Genomic DNA, 13,309 nt, shown 5'->3' on the forward strand with positions numbered 1-13,309 from the left:
ACCCTTTAAATATGCGTGCCTCCATTTCCTTTAACAAGAGGCATGATAGCTCAATTGGTAAGGTGCCAGATTTGTAATGCACAGGTCACGAGATCAAATCTTGTTAGCTCTGTCAAGATCCCTTAACAAATTTTTAGAAAATCCAACGAGGCCACATGTCGCCTTCTGATAGGGCCATGTGTCGCCTTGGGATTGGTCCCAATGCAACCAACCGCAACATACCACTTGTTAATTTCCACATCATTGCACAGTAAGCATCCAGTCAGCTGCCACATCAGCGTTGACTATTACTACCCATTGATTATTGACTTCCCGTTGACTTTGACTTTGACCTTTTGGAGTTTGCCCTGAAAACTTTGACTTTGAATAACTTTCACATACAGACTCGGTTTTTGCCCGTTCAAGTTGTGTTGGAATATTTTTTCCGAGATCTACGCAATGGTGCTAGTTTCACTTGAATCCAACAACTTGGACCACCAAAACAAATGTGGGTCCCATTTTCCCACTTGGTCAGTATCCGTCCACCCTGTTCTGAACTTGTACACTTTACTCATCCATGCAATCGTTAGCAAAACACACAAACTGTAGGATATATCAAGTCCTTTTTCACCCACATATACATTCATTTTTGCTGCTAATATCTAGGCACCACTAGATAGTAATAAACCCATTAACAACATTGAAAGTATTAACATAGCTGAAACCATACCCTTATTTCCTTTCATAGCTAAAAACAAAACTCAACTTATCATGTTGCAACTCTTGTTGATGTATACTTTTGTATTCCTTAAGCATATCTCTTTGTTTGTGATTAAGTTTAATGCTCTCTTGCTTAGGTTCTTTAGATTGTACAACAACATCTTTACTGGCATAAGCTACTTGTTTTAACTGTTTTACTGTGAAAAGATATTTATCCGCTTTTGTGTGATGAGAATGTACAACATATTCAATTCCTTTTTTGAACAAGTGATATTGATTATGTTCCCTGAAAAATATCACTTTCTGATCATATAAATATGGGCTACCGAAGGCCATCCCACATGTATCTAGTTTTACCACATCACACATCACCTTATCCTTAAATTGAGAATTTATTGCAAATGGTAACATGCATTGTTCAGTTACTCGTAATTTATGCTTTCTTCTCATCCAAATTGAAGTATACGATTTATGATGCTTTATGGTTTTCAATCCCAATTTCTTAACCAATTTTTCTAAAATTAGATTAGCTTAAGATCCACTATATAGTAATGTGTCAATCTTGTATGTTTAATAAAAACTTTTATATGAAATAACTTGCATTTGGAACTGTTAGAATCATTACCTTCATTGGATTTACCCGTCATAATCAATGATGCGATATGTGTCTCATAGCCTGAATTTGACCCTGGGTCTATTGATTTCGTTGTTGCCACAACCTTTTGCTTCCCTTTTCTGGTCCACTTCGGTTTCATTTTGGGATGCAATTGCCAGCAGTGATCCTCATCATGGCCCTCTTTCTTACATTGTTTACAAGAGAGATTTTCAACTTCCTTCTTGGTGATGTTTTCTTTCTTCGCTTTTCCTTCTCCCTTGCTTTCCATTCTGGTTGTAGATTCTAATGATACCCCAACTCCTAACTTACTTGATTCAATGTAAGTTTCTTGTACTGCCACTTCATCTAGGTTAGTAGGACTGAACATAAATACAATATTGTGAACATACTCAGGTAATCCTCCTATGTATTTCATTAGAGTTTCTTGAGTATACAAAGGAATATCTAACATCAACGTCTTCTTACAAAACTCATCTATATATTCCTGCACTGATTTACATTTTCTAACTTTTATTCCTTGTCTTCTATTAAAGATTTTTCCTTATACCCCAATGGATAGAATTTCTTTCTAAGTCCAGTAATAAAATCAAACCATGATGGAAAAATCTTACCAATATGCTGAGTACCTTTCTGTAACTTACTCTTCCACCAGATCAATGTTGTGCCTGCTAAACAAAGCGATGCTAGTATGATTTTGACTTCATATTCAGTGATCTGTTGCACGCTACAATATACCTCCATTTTCCTGACCCAGTTGTCAAGCTTCTCGGCATCAACTTCTCCATTGTACATGGGTAACTCGAACTTAACATCGAGCTTCAACAATGGTTTCGAAGTTTCAGATGGATTTAAGAGAGAAGTGATAGGGTCTTTTTGATCTCTTTCATCTTCTTTTCCAAAATGTGATGGATTTACTTCTTCGTCTTTAGGTTTCTCGTCTTCACCTTTTGCTTTCTTAAACTCTCGATACATTTCTTCAACCATGGCTCGCAAGATCATGAGAGCATCCACGAAGCTTGAATCAGATCCAAACGGATGATCATCGCTTCCTTCTTCAACCATCTCTTCTCCTCGAGTTGTCCTTATTCTCAAGCCAACTTCTGAATCTCCTTCAACAATTTCTCCTTCACCAAGCTTTGATTTTCTCCTGGTGATCATGCACACTTCAAATCACATTTATCAACAACTTGCTCGGATACCAAATGAAATCAAAATAGATCTTTAATTGAAATTTGATTTATTTACTATTAGGAAGTGTTAATGCATGATTTTTAATGATCCAGGTCCGGGTGTGATGAAGAACCCTTCCAAGACCTTTTACTTTCATGATGTGTTAAATTGCATTTTTAAAAGAACATAAATGAATACATCTGCATGCTGTAAAGAATAGGAACATGGCAATCATCAGCACATGAAAACATAAGACATTGATAATGGAGTTCGTCCAGGAGGGATTACGTCTTCGGTCCTCGGTGTCAAGATGGTGTAGGTCGCTGCATTAAGTGTTATCAATAGTGATGATGTACATAATAGGTGATTTCGCTATCATACAAGGAAAAATGCCCTCACGGAGGAGTGGCTCCAAGAGATGTTCCGCTACAGGAACTCTCAATCAAAAGACTCCTATCAGTATGACACAAACTCATGCATGCATGATGATAATGATCATACCACTGACATGGCATAAAAGGGATCTCAATGCAACCATACATGGCGACAACATGAGTATCCCATCAACATACAACAAAGGAATCTCAAATAAAACATGATGAATCATGACAACAAGTACATCACACAAATGATTCTGCGTCACATCAAGCAGGAATCATGAAAACAAGTAAGAAACAAGATCCCACATCAAACATCAAACAGGGATCTGTGTAGCACAATGCATAGCAAAAGAAGTACATGAACACACTGCATATACCTCACATCCTGGGGCCATCTAAAGAAGAGGATGTCAAACTGCTGAAGTTGTTCGAACCATCGATCTCACGGCATCAAATTGCATGGAAATGACTGCTTGCACATGAATGTTGACACCTACATTCCACTTAGAAAAGTGGCCAAAAAATGAAATGGGCAAATGGAAAATCTGAACACACCATCAGATTTGTGGTGTCGAATAGTACAAAATCGATTATCAAATTTCTAAACTCTGAGAAAGTGAGAATCTGGGGCTTAATGAATCTTTTAGATTCCCCCTTGATTCATCAAAGATTCCCTCCTCTGGGTCCTCTGCAAATATGTTGCTCAGATCAGGAAACTGACTGTGCCATCGGGTTCGTGTCACCGAGGTGTAAGATCAACATAAAATTTTTCCAATTTGGACACTGTGAAAATTTGACCCTCCTGGAAATTTTTCTCAGTCATTGTTCCTCCTGCATAAAATTAATTAAAAAATGACTCTGCCTCATTTTCCATGCCCACTCCTAGTTTCTCCATCTGCCTGGCGCACTGTGCAAAAAGGTTGATCTAATGTTTTGCAAGTGGATCTACCAATGGTGGTCGTTTGTCGCGTTGGCAAGTAAGAAAAATCGTTGAGGGGTCAAGGGATCAAATCCCACCCCTCCCTATTTTAACATATTATGGTTTTGTGTTTTAAAATGAAATGTGTTTGGGGGTCGGGTCCGCATTGGGCAACCTGCCCCCATAACTCCCACAACAACCAAAACCTGTTGGCGTGTTTGTTAAGGTCTTTTGGTGGCGCATTAAGTGGGGCCATTGCATTGTCATATGGTGCGAAGGTGATATGATATGGAATGTGGGGAGTGTATAAGGGTGCCTGGGAGGTGGGTCAGCTGCACCGACCGGGCAGGTTCAAGCCTTGCCACCCTCGGCATATTTATGGTAATTTTTTAGGGGTGTGCGCTGGGTCCATCGGAGGTGGCCCGTGCCCACCCCATATATTTATAATGTTTAAATGTGGGGTGTGGTTGGACCGGAGGGGTCATGGCCATCGATCCTTTTAATAAAAAAAAAATTATATGGTTTTTGCGGGTGGCGGGGGTGGTGGCCCGCCACAACATTCATATTTTTTTTTTAATTTGAATATTAAAAAATGGGGCCCTTTTTAAAAAAATTTGTCTAACATAAGGGTTATTAGAAAAATTAAAGTGGCAACAATTTCGCCTGTTTTCAGGAGCTAAATTTCATGCCCCGGGATCAGTCAAATTGTAGGACACATCCGAACTCGGATTGATGAACTATTCACACCGCCGTGATCAGGACAACGAGATCTATGCTCTGGTCCTGGTTCGAAAGCATTCTGATCACTTTTATTTTCGAGCTTTCATAAGCCCTCTTTGTCTTGTGTGTGTCTCTAGAGCCACCTGGATCAATCCTCCCCACTAAGGAGCTTTTGGTCCTCCAAAAGCATGAAAAATAATTTGTGACTTCTTTGTACCTTGTCTGCACCACAAGCGTCCTAAAAGGTCTCGCTTCCATCTCCTTCACCTTTGTTCTTCGAAGCCTTAAGCGATGAGCCGACACCTGTAATCTGTAGTACATTGTTTTGCAAGTTACATGCTTGTCTTAAATGATCAACTAATGACCCAAGCATCCCACACTTGCCACGAGTTTATAACAAATACTCGGTGGTCAAGTTTACATCAAGATGGATGCAACACTCCAGCTACGAAAACAAGGCCATACTATCATTGTTGCTTCAACAAGTGATGGAAAACACATCATCACTACAACACATGATCTACAACAATAAGGCCAAACACTATTTGCTTTGACAAGTGATGGAAACATAACATCACTTTCATAGTTTATCATGCAACTCAAAATAAGACCAGACATCATTGTTGTTGAACAAGTGATGGAAAACACATCATCACTTTTACATTTTAAAATGCAACAAATGATTTACAAAAGCATGACCATGACAACCTAACATATCTAGAAACCATTTTTCACTTATCGTTGTGCATGGGTCATCCCCCTATAGTGGTTTTGCTTGTTGAACAATTGTTTCACCTGGTTCATGCACCGACGCTTTGTCTTTAAGGCGTTGCTCTGAATGGAGCCTCCAACAAGTGGCTCTTTGATGGCCACTTCTGTCACAATTACTGCAATAGGTTTTCTTCCTCCAGATTTGCTTAACATGTTTCATTACCTGTTGTTGAGAGGGTCTTTCACGACTCATCCTTTTGTGTGCTACCATTCCTTTCCAACACTTAGAAAATGTATGGTTATGTAATCCACAAAAGGTACATGTTTCTCAATTCCATGATTTACATTCATCTTTAACAACATGGTTATAACCGAAATGAACATTCGAAAATTGAAACTAGTTATACCTTTCCTTGTTGTCTCTAGTGTAAGTATGGCGATGAGAGCTTGCCTCGGCTCTTTCCCTGCCATGGGATGATGGGGATGTGTTCCCATCATTCTCTTTCCTCAATGATTTAAACGATGTCTCGGAAGCATTTCACACCTTCTAGCATTCTCCTTTGGTGTATCTCAAGCCTACAAATTCAGGTCTCTACACAACCTCCAATGGTTGAGTTATGCCTTGGTTATTAACACCAAGTTCTTTTTCCTCCTCGTGCCTCATACTAGTAAGGAGCTTTATGTTTGTCCCTGTAATTGGGATCTCCACATATCCAACAGAAATCATACTATGTGACGACGAAACCAAAAGGAAATCAACATCTTTTACCTCCTCTGTCGATTTGGAAAGAACTGATGAGGGCTGCTCATCATTTGTTGTTGGTGGTTCGCTCACTGTCATGGCGCATTCCCCAACTTCCTTTCTAACATACCCAAGTCCTGTTTGACACGGTAATTCCTCTACTTTGATGGGATGGACAATGCCTTAGCCATTAATGGCCAAGCCTTTTCCTTCATACCCCATTTTCTTCAACAATTTGGAGCCAATTCCTGTGGTATGATTTTCAAAAATAGTGAAATCATCATCAGGAAACATACATGAATACAGAGAACTACTCTTTACCTCACATGGTTCACGCTGCAGATTTTCCAACACCTCGTCCTTTGCTTGCAGCTGTCGTAGAAAACTATGTTTCTCCTCTTTCTCTTCATGTAGAAGCATATTCAATTCATCGTTCTCTGTTTGAAGATTATGTTTGTTGTGCTTCAGTTCTTCCAAGGCCTCTTACGTGGCTTGCAACTAAAGTTGCAGTCGCTCCTTTTCCTCTCTCCTTCTAGAGAGTTTCATACATTATTTCCACCCTTTTGGAAATTTTGAGCATGGTCTCATACATCTCTTTTTCATCCTCTGTCGCTGCACGTTCCATTGTTCACGCTGCAATTCACATCCATGCAAAGACCGCTCCAATACCACTTGATCCAGGTCCGGGTGTGACGAAGGACCCTTCCAAGACCTTTTACTTTCGTGATGTGTTAAATTTCATTTTTAAAAGAACATAAATGAATACATTTGCATGCTGTAAAGAATAGGAACATGGCAATCATCAGCACATGAAAACATAAGACGTTGATAACGGAGTTCGTCTAGGAGGGACTATGTCTCCGTGCCCCGGTGTCAAGATGGTGTAGCCCGCTGCATTAAGTGTTGTCAATAGTGATGATGTACATAAGAGGTGATGTCGCTATCATACAAGGAAAAATTCCCTCACACAGGAGTGTCTCCAAGAGATGTTCCACTACAAGAACTCTCAGTCAAAAGACTCCTATCAGTATGATACAAACTCATGCATGATGATAATGAGCATCCCGCCGACACAGCATAAAAGGGATCTCAATGCAACCATACATGGTGACAACATGAGTATCCCATCAACATACAACAAAGGGATCTCAAATAAAACATGATGAATCATGACAACAAGTACATCACACAAATGATTCCACGTCACATCAAGCAAGAATCATGAAAACAAGTAAGAAACAAGATCCCACATCAAACATCAAACAGGGATCTGTGCAACACAATGCATAGCAAAAGAAGTACATGAACGCACTGCATATACCTCACATCTTGGGGCCATTTGAAGAAGAGGATGTCAAACTGCTGAAGCTGTTCAGACCATCGATCTCACAACATCGAATTGCATGGAAATGATGCTCGCACATGAATGCTGACACCTGCACTCCACTTAGAAAAGTGGTCGAAAAATGAAATGAGCAAATGGAAAATCTGAACGCACCATCAAATTTGTGGTGTCGAATAGTGCAAAATTGACTGTCAAATTTCTGAATTCTGAGAAAGTGAGAATCTGGGGCTCAAGGAATCTTTTAGATTCCTCAAAGATTCCCTCCTCCAGGTCCTCTAAAAATTTGTTGCTCAGATCAGGAAACCGCCATCGGGTTCGTATTGCCGAGAGGTGTAAGCTTGACATAAAATTTGTCAAATTTGGACACTGTGAAAATTTCACCCTCCTGGAAATTTTTCTCAATCATGGTTCCACCTGCATAAAAATTAATTAAAAATGACTCTGCCTCGTTTTCCGTGCCCGCTCCTGGTTCCTCCATCTTCCTGGCACACTGCGGAAAAAGGTTGATATAATGTTTTGCGGGCGGATCTACCAATGGTGGTTGTTTGGCGCGTTGGCAAGTAAGGAAAATCATTGAGGAGGGGTCGGGGGATCAAATCTCACCCCTCCCTATTTTAACATATTATGGTTTTGTGTTTTAAAATGAAATGTATTTGGGGGTTGGGTCCGCATTGGGCGGCTCGCCCCCATAACTCCCACAACAACCAAAACCTGTTGGCGCGTTTGTTAAGGTTTTTTGGTGGAGCATTAAGTGGGGTCGTTGCATTTTTATATGGTGTGGAGGTGATATGATATGGAATGTGGGGAGTGTATGAGGGTACCTGGGAGGCGAGCCGGCCGCACCGACCGGGAAGGTTCGAGCCCTGCCACCCTCAATATATTTATGGTAATGAGGGGTGTGGGCCGGGTCCACCCAAGGTGGACCGCGCCCACCCATATATTTATAATGTTTAAATGTGGGGTGCAGTTGGACCGGCGGGGTCATGGCCATCGGTCCTTTTAATAATTTTTTTGTTATATGGTTTTTTGGGGGTGGCAGGGGTGGTGGCCCCGCCACCACATTCATATATTTTTTTTAAATTTAAATATTAAAAATGGGGCCCATTTTTTTTAAATTTGTCTAACATAATGGTTATTAGACAAATTAAAGAGGAAACAATTTCGCCCGCTTTTGGGAGCTAAATTTCATGCCCCGGGGTCAGTCAAATTGTAGGACACTTAAACCTAGCCCACAGCCCAACTTTGACCAAAAATTTGACTGCCTCTATCTTCCTCATCCAGACTCGGATTGATGAACCGTTCACACCGCCGCGATCAAGATGGCGAGATCTACGCTCTAGTCCTAGTTAGAAAGCATTCTGATGACTTTTATTTTCAATATTTCATAAGCCCTGTTTGTCCTGTGTGTGTCTCTAGAGCCACTTGGATCATTTAAAAACACCATTAAGCACATAATCATGAATAAATGATAGAGAATTTGTAGCAATAATAGAACAACAAGCATGAAAATTTAAATGACACTGGAGATTGTTAACAGAGTTCGACTATCTTCAAGCCTACATCTCCGGGCCCTGGTCTTAAATGGGGAAGCCTTTATATTAAAAAATTCAAAACCATAAATACATAAAAGAATATGTTGATGATGTTGGACCCACCAACATGTTAGGGGATCTCCCCGGTAAGAAGTTCCAATTAGATGTCAGACCGTTTGGTGTAGGAGTCCCAGCAGTGGGTCATATAGAAATGCCTTGCGTGCGATTTCTCACAGAGGGAAATATGATAACTCTATTGGTAGCAAGGGTGTGATAGCTGCAGTGAGTCAAGGAAGGTGTATGAGAGGTTCTAACACACGGGGGTTGAGATGAGTGTGCCCCTTGGAAACCTGTAATAGTACACAGCTTGAAAGGGAGCACACGAGCGAAGATGCATCACAACATGGAAGGCAATCTAGCGAGTAATCCAAAGTGATGGTTAAACCAACACCACATTTCAGAAGGATTCATACATACTTATATAGAATAGGCTATATATGCATGCGTAAGAAAGAAAATACATATATCATGTAGAGTAAACTAGATAGCATATAATACAATACAACATATGCATGAAACGTGATGGCTCTTATTATATAAATAATTGTAAGTTCCAATCATACAATACATCCATGTCCAACCACTAGTTCCAATAGTGGAACGTTACAACCACAACCACTTGCTCCTCCAAAGAGATGGACTAGCTCTGCGCAATGGAGAAGCCAAGGCTCGTTACAATACTGTCCAATGAGTTACGAGGGATTATTTATAGCAAAGGGTGGGGTGACCCTTGACATTCCCCTTTGTGTCAGTTCAACTACCCTCATGACTCTTCAACTACTCTATGACTGTTACATCCAACTATCACAACTTGACTTACACATGACATGACTTTACATTACAATGCACAAGTACCCATGTGAAACAAAATGGCTTGAGCAAGCCATGCTAGACATCACTCTGACTTAGACAACCATGGAAGTCCAACTCCTCAACCTCTTCAAGCTGATTGATATTAACATACTAATGCCAAGATCGGTAGTCCTTGATGGTGTCTGTGTGCTCCGCAGTGACATCCATCTGACACTTGACTCTTCCCTCCATAGCATCCGGGTACAATGCTCGGGCTCCTCTGTCCAGCTCGTCTGAAAGCATGTGCATCATTGTCTTCAATGCGGCCAGAATAACAACCTACTTGTGCATGATGTCTACACTGATGAGTAAGTCTGTGCTGGTGGCAATGTGCATCAACTCGTCAAAGTACGAATCAAGCTCTAGTCGGAACTATTTCTTTGTCTTCACCTGGGTGAGAGTCCCAATAGATGTGATCACATGTGTGAACACCAAAACATCCATACTCTTGAATACTCGTGCATGGGAATCATGTATGCTAGTGATGAGCTATGGGAGCTCTTTATAGTTCTAGATTTGACTCTGGATATGTGCCTTCCACTCGATCACATTGGCCCTCATCATCTTAGGCAAGTGAAGCGGGGCTCCCTTGTATTTCATCGTCCACGCTTACATGTCATCAATAGCAACATGCAAGTTCGTCAAGGTACGTGCTCTTCTAGAATATCATTGATGCCATCCATTGAGATGGACGACTACCTTATGCATAGTACTAAACTTGGAGTACAATGCTCGCATAACCTTATCAAGAGAAAATACTTCATCTAGTATTGCCTTCTTCAGTTCATCTTGGGTGGGCATTGTCATCAAGTCTCCTCCTTTCTTGGTCGTCTGTAGTTCCTTTGCCATTCGCTCATTCTCAGCTATCAGAAAGTGAACACTTGAGCTATTGGCTTTGGCATACACTCTGGTTGCATCGACAAAGGCTTTTGGATGTTTGCACACATCGGTCATGATCACTCATTCCTCAACTTGTGCAGGAGATGTATGATCCTCCAGAGTTGATACTCTGCGAGATTGCACAACTCTATGTTGAGATTCATTGAATGAGATGTTGTGCATCTCTCCTTCTGGCTGATCACCAAGGATCTCAGTGCCTCCTTGGTCACTTGAGACTTTCTCATCATCTGGATGCGGTGAAGCAGGTAAGTCGACCTCTTGGTGATGAGGCATGAGGTCAGTGTCCTGTTCCAACTCTTGTTGCTCCATGTCTACATCCAACTATTGAAGTGCTTGTTCTATCTCATGAGAAAAGTCTTGCTCCTACGATGGTTCACCTGGTTTGCCTGATGCCAGCTGTTCTGATGAATCAACTACTTGTATGGGTGTTGCTTCATCTGTTTTCACAAGTTGAACCACCTACTGTACCAGTTGTTGTTGTGCTTCCATCGCCTGTTTGCGCAGCTCTTGTTCCTTCCGGAGTTTCTCCCTTAGCTCATGCAACTCCTTCTATGCTTCTTCCATTCTTCTCTTATCCCTCTGCCTTTGCGCGATTCGTATGTCACACTGGTGCCTCTTTTCCTCTATAGCCATAGCTACTTTCTCTACTAATGGATCAGCTCGAAACTTCCAGCTTTGCTCCTCCTCCATGCGATCGACAATCTTCCTCTTACCTTTGTCGCGCACTGGTATGCTTGCCTCTGCTACCACTGCTGCTACTGCTACTGTTGGTGCTCTCCGTGATGCTGCTAAATGTTGCTTCGCTAACCACTCCACAGAGAAGCTGACCTGTTCATTGGGTCTGGAGAAATTGTAACAATATCTCCATGGGTCCTCCTCGGCCCAGTGACATGCCCCATAGATCCAGTTGAACTAAACTCTCATGCAGTGATCTTTCACAATGCAATGTGGGTCATATGGATTGTAACTTTGGAGGTCGAGTGGGTACTTCTTATTCTGTTCTGCTTCAACATTCGCTTGCTTGATACTCTGGATCTTGTATAACCCAATCTTCAATGGAAGAGCGGGCCAAGGTGCCTTCTTCTTCCGGTGCAGTCTAGTTTTCAATCCTGCCAAGATGTGATATGCTACTTCCTGCATGACAAGTATGTCCAAGGAAAACTTTGGTAGAACATGCGAAGGCTTCTCTGTGCTGAACATTCGGATGAAGGTGCCGGACGGTGAGGCATACCAATCAGCAATGTCTAACAATGCCTCCATTACTTCCTTCGACATGTAGAGTGAATCCTGTTCAAATATCACCTTGTAAACTGGGGTAACAAATTGATCGAACAACCATGTGATTAATACTATGAAGCTGCATTCGGACAACAACTTACAATACGTGCTCACAACAGTCTCCCGGTGACCATACCCACTCCAAGCCTGGAAACTCCTGTCGAGCATAGATTGCATCTAAGATGTAAGCGGACATGTAAATCTCTACATGCATACCTATAGGTGACTGTTGAGCCTTTTTTACTTGTTCCTTCAGTTGATGAGCCAACATGCAAGAGAAGTTACATGGTTTTCCCTCTCTAGCCAGTTGGTCCAGCGCGGTCACCCAACTCTATGGGAAGGTTTTTGTGCTTTCTTGGCCATACAATCGACATGAAAATATGACCAAGTATTGATACGCCTTCCATTGTATCTTCTTCTTATAGATCTGGTTGGTTGTTAACCTGAATCGAGCCAGCTCCTTTACCTAGTTCTTCATAATGTCTCTGGAGTTAGCACTGCTGTTGGGTAAGCTAAAGGGAGTCTTCAGGACAGTCATAGGCTTTGACATCTGATACATCTCATCATAATCATGTGCCCAAAAGGTTGCAAGCTTCATTTGAATAACACTGCTCAAGGTCATTGTCTCGAGATCAGTGTGAGAGATGATCTAGTGTATCATGTCCGTGCATGGGAACACGGGGTATCTGCATGCAATACAATACAAGCCGGACTTGTGAATTTTCACATACACCTGACAGTCTTTGAGACCTTCCTCAAAAGTGCCTGCAAATGCTTCATTAACCTCTTGCCACTTCAGCTTGTGTCCTTGTCTAGAAACAACTTTGTATCCTGATAGGTCGGTAGACTAGAGGACACTCGCTCAACTGTGGCTCCAACATGTCCATCAGTGTCCTGTGATCATGCTCTCTTGGAAGCCATTTATCCTGTACTACTAACAGGCATTTGAACACCTGAAATATCTGGAGCAAAGCAACATGCATGGAAAGAAATCTATCAGCAAAAACCATAGAAAATTTGGGGAATGACATAACACATAGCTGGGGAACTGATAGGCAAGATTGCGCAATTTCTTCCGAGACACTGGGTGACTGGCTGCCAGAACTACACAAAAAGGTAGTCTGGGCTATCTGGGAGGCAAGACTGGCTGTTGGATCTTCACAATACGCAATCCAAACTGGTTGTTGGCTGCTGGGATTGCGCAATGCACAATTCCGATTAGGAGTGACTGCAGGCTCAGGGACTCCATTGCGCAATTTTCTAGGCTAGCAGTCACTATCTCTCAGAAATGCACAAAACAGTACTGAAGCATAGTGATGGGTAGAAATGTGCATTTCTGGAGAGGAAGACAAAGATGTCCTTCCCCAGATTATGCAATGTTGTCT

The sequence above is a fragment of the Pinus tabuliformis genome, chromosome 7 (assembly GCF_031772625.1).
Source record: "Pinus tabuliformis cultivar Carrire ecotype Pingquan chromosome 7, CPIR1, whole genome shotgun sequence".
NCBI lineage: Eukaryota > Viridiplantae > Streptophyta > Pinopsida > Pinales > Pinaceae > Pinus > Pinus tabuliformis.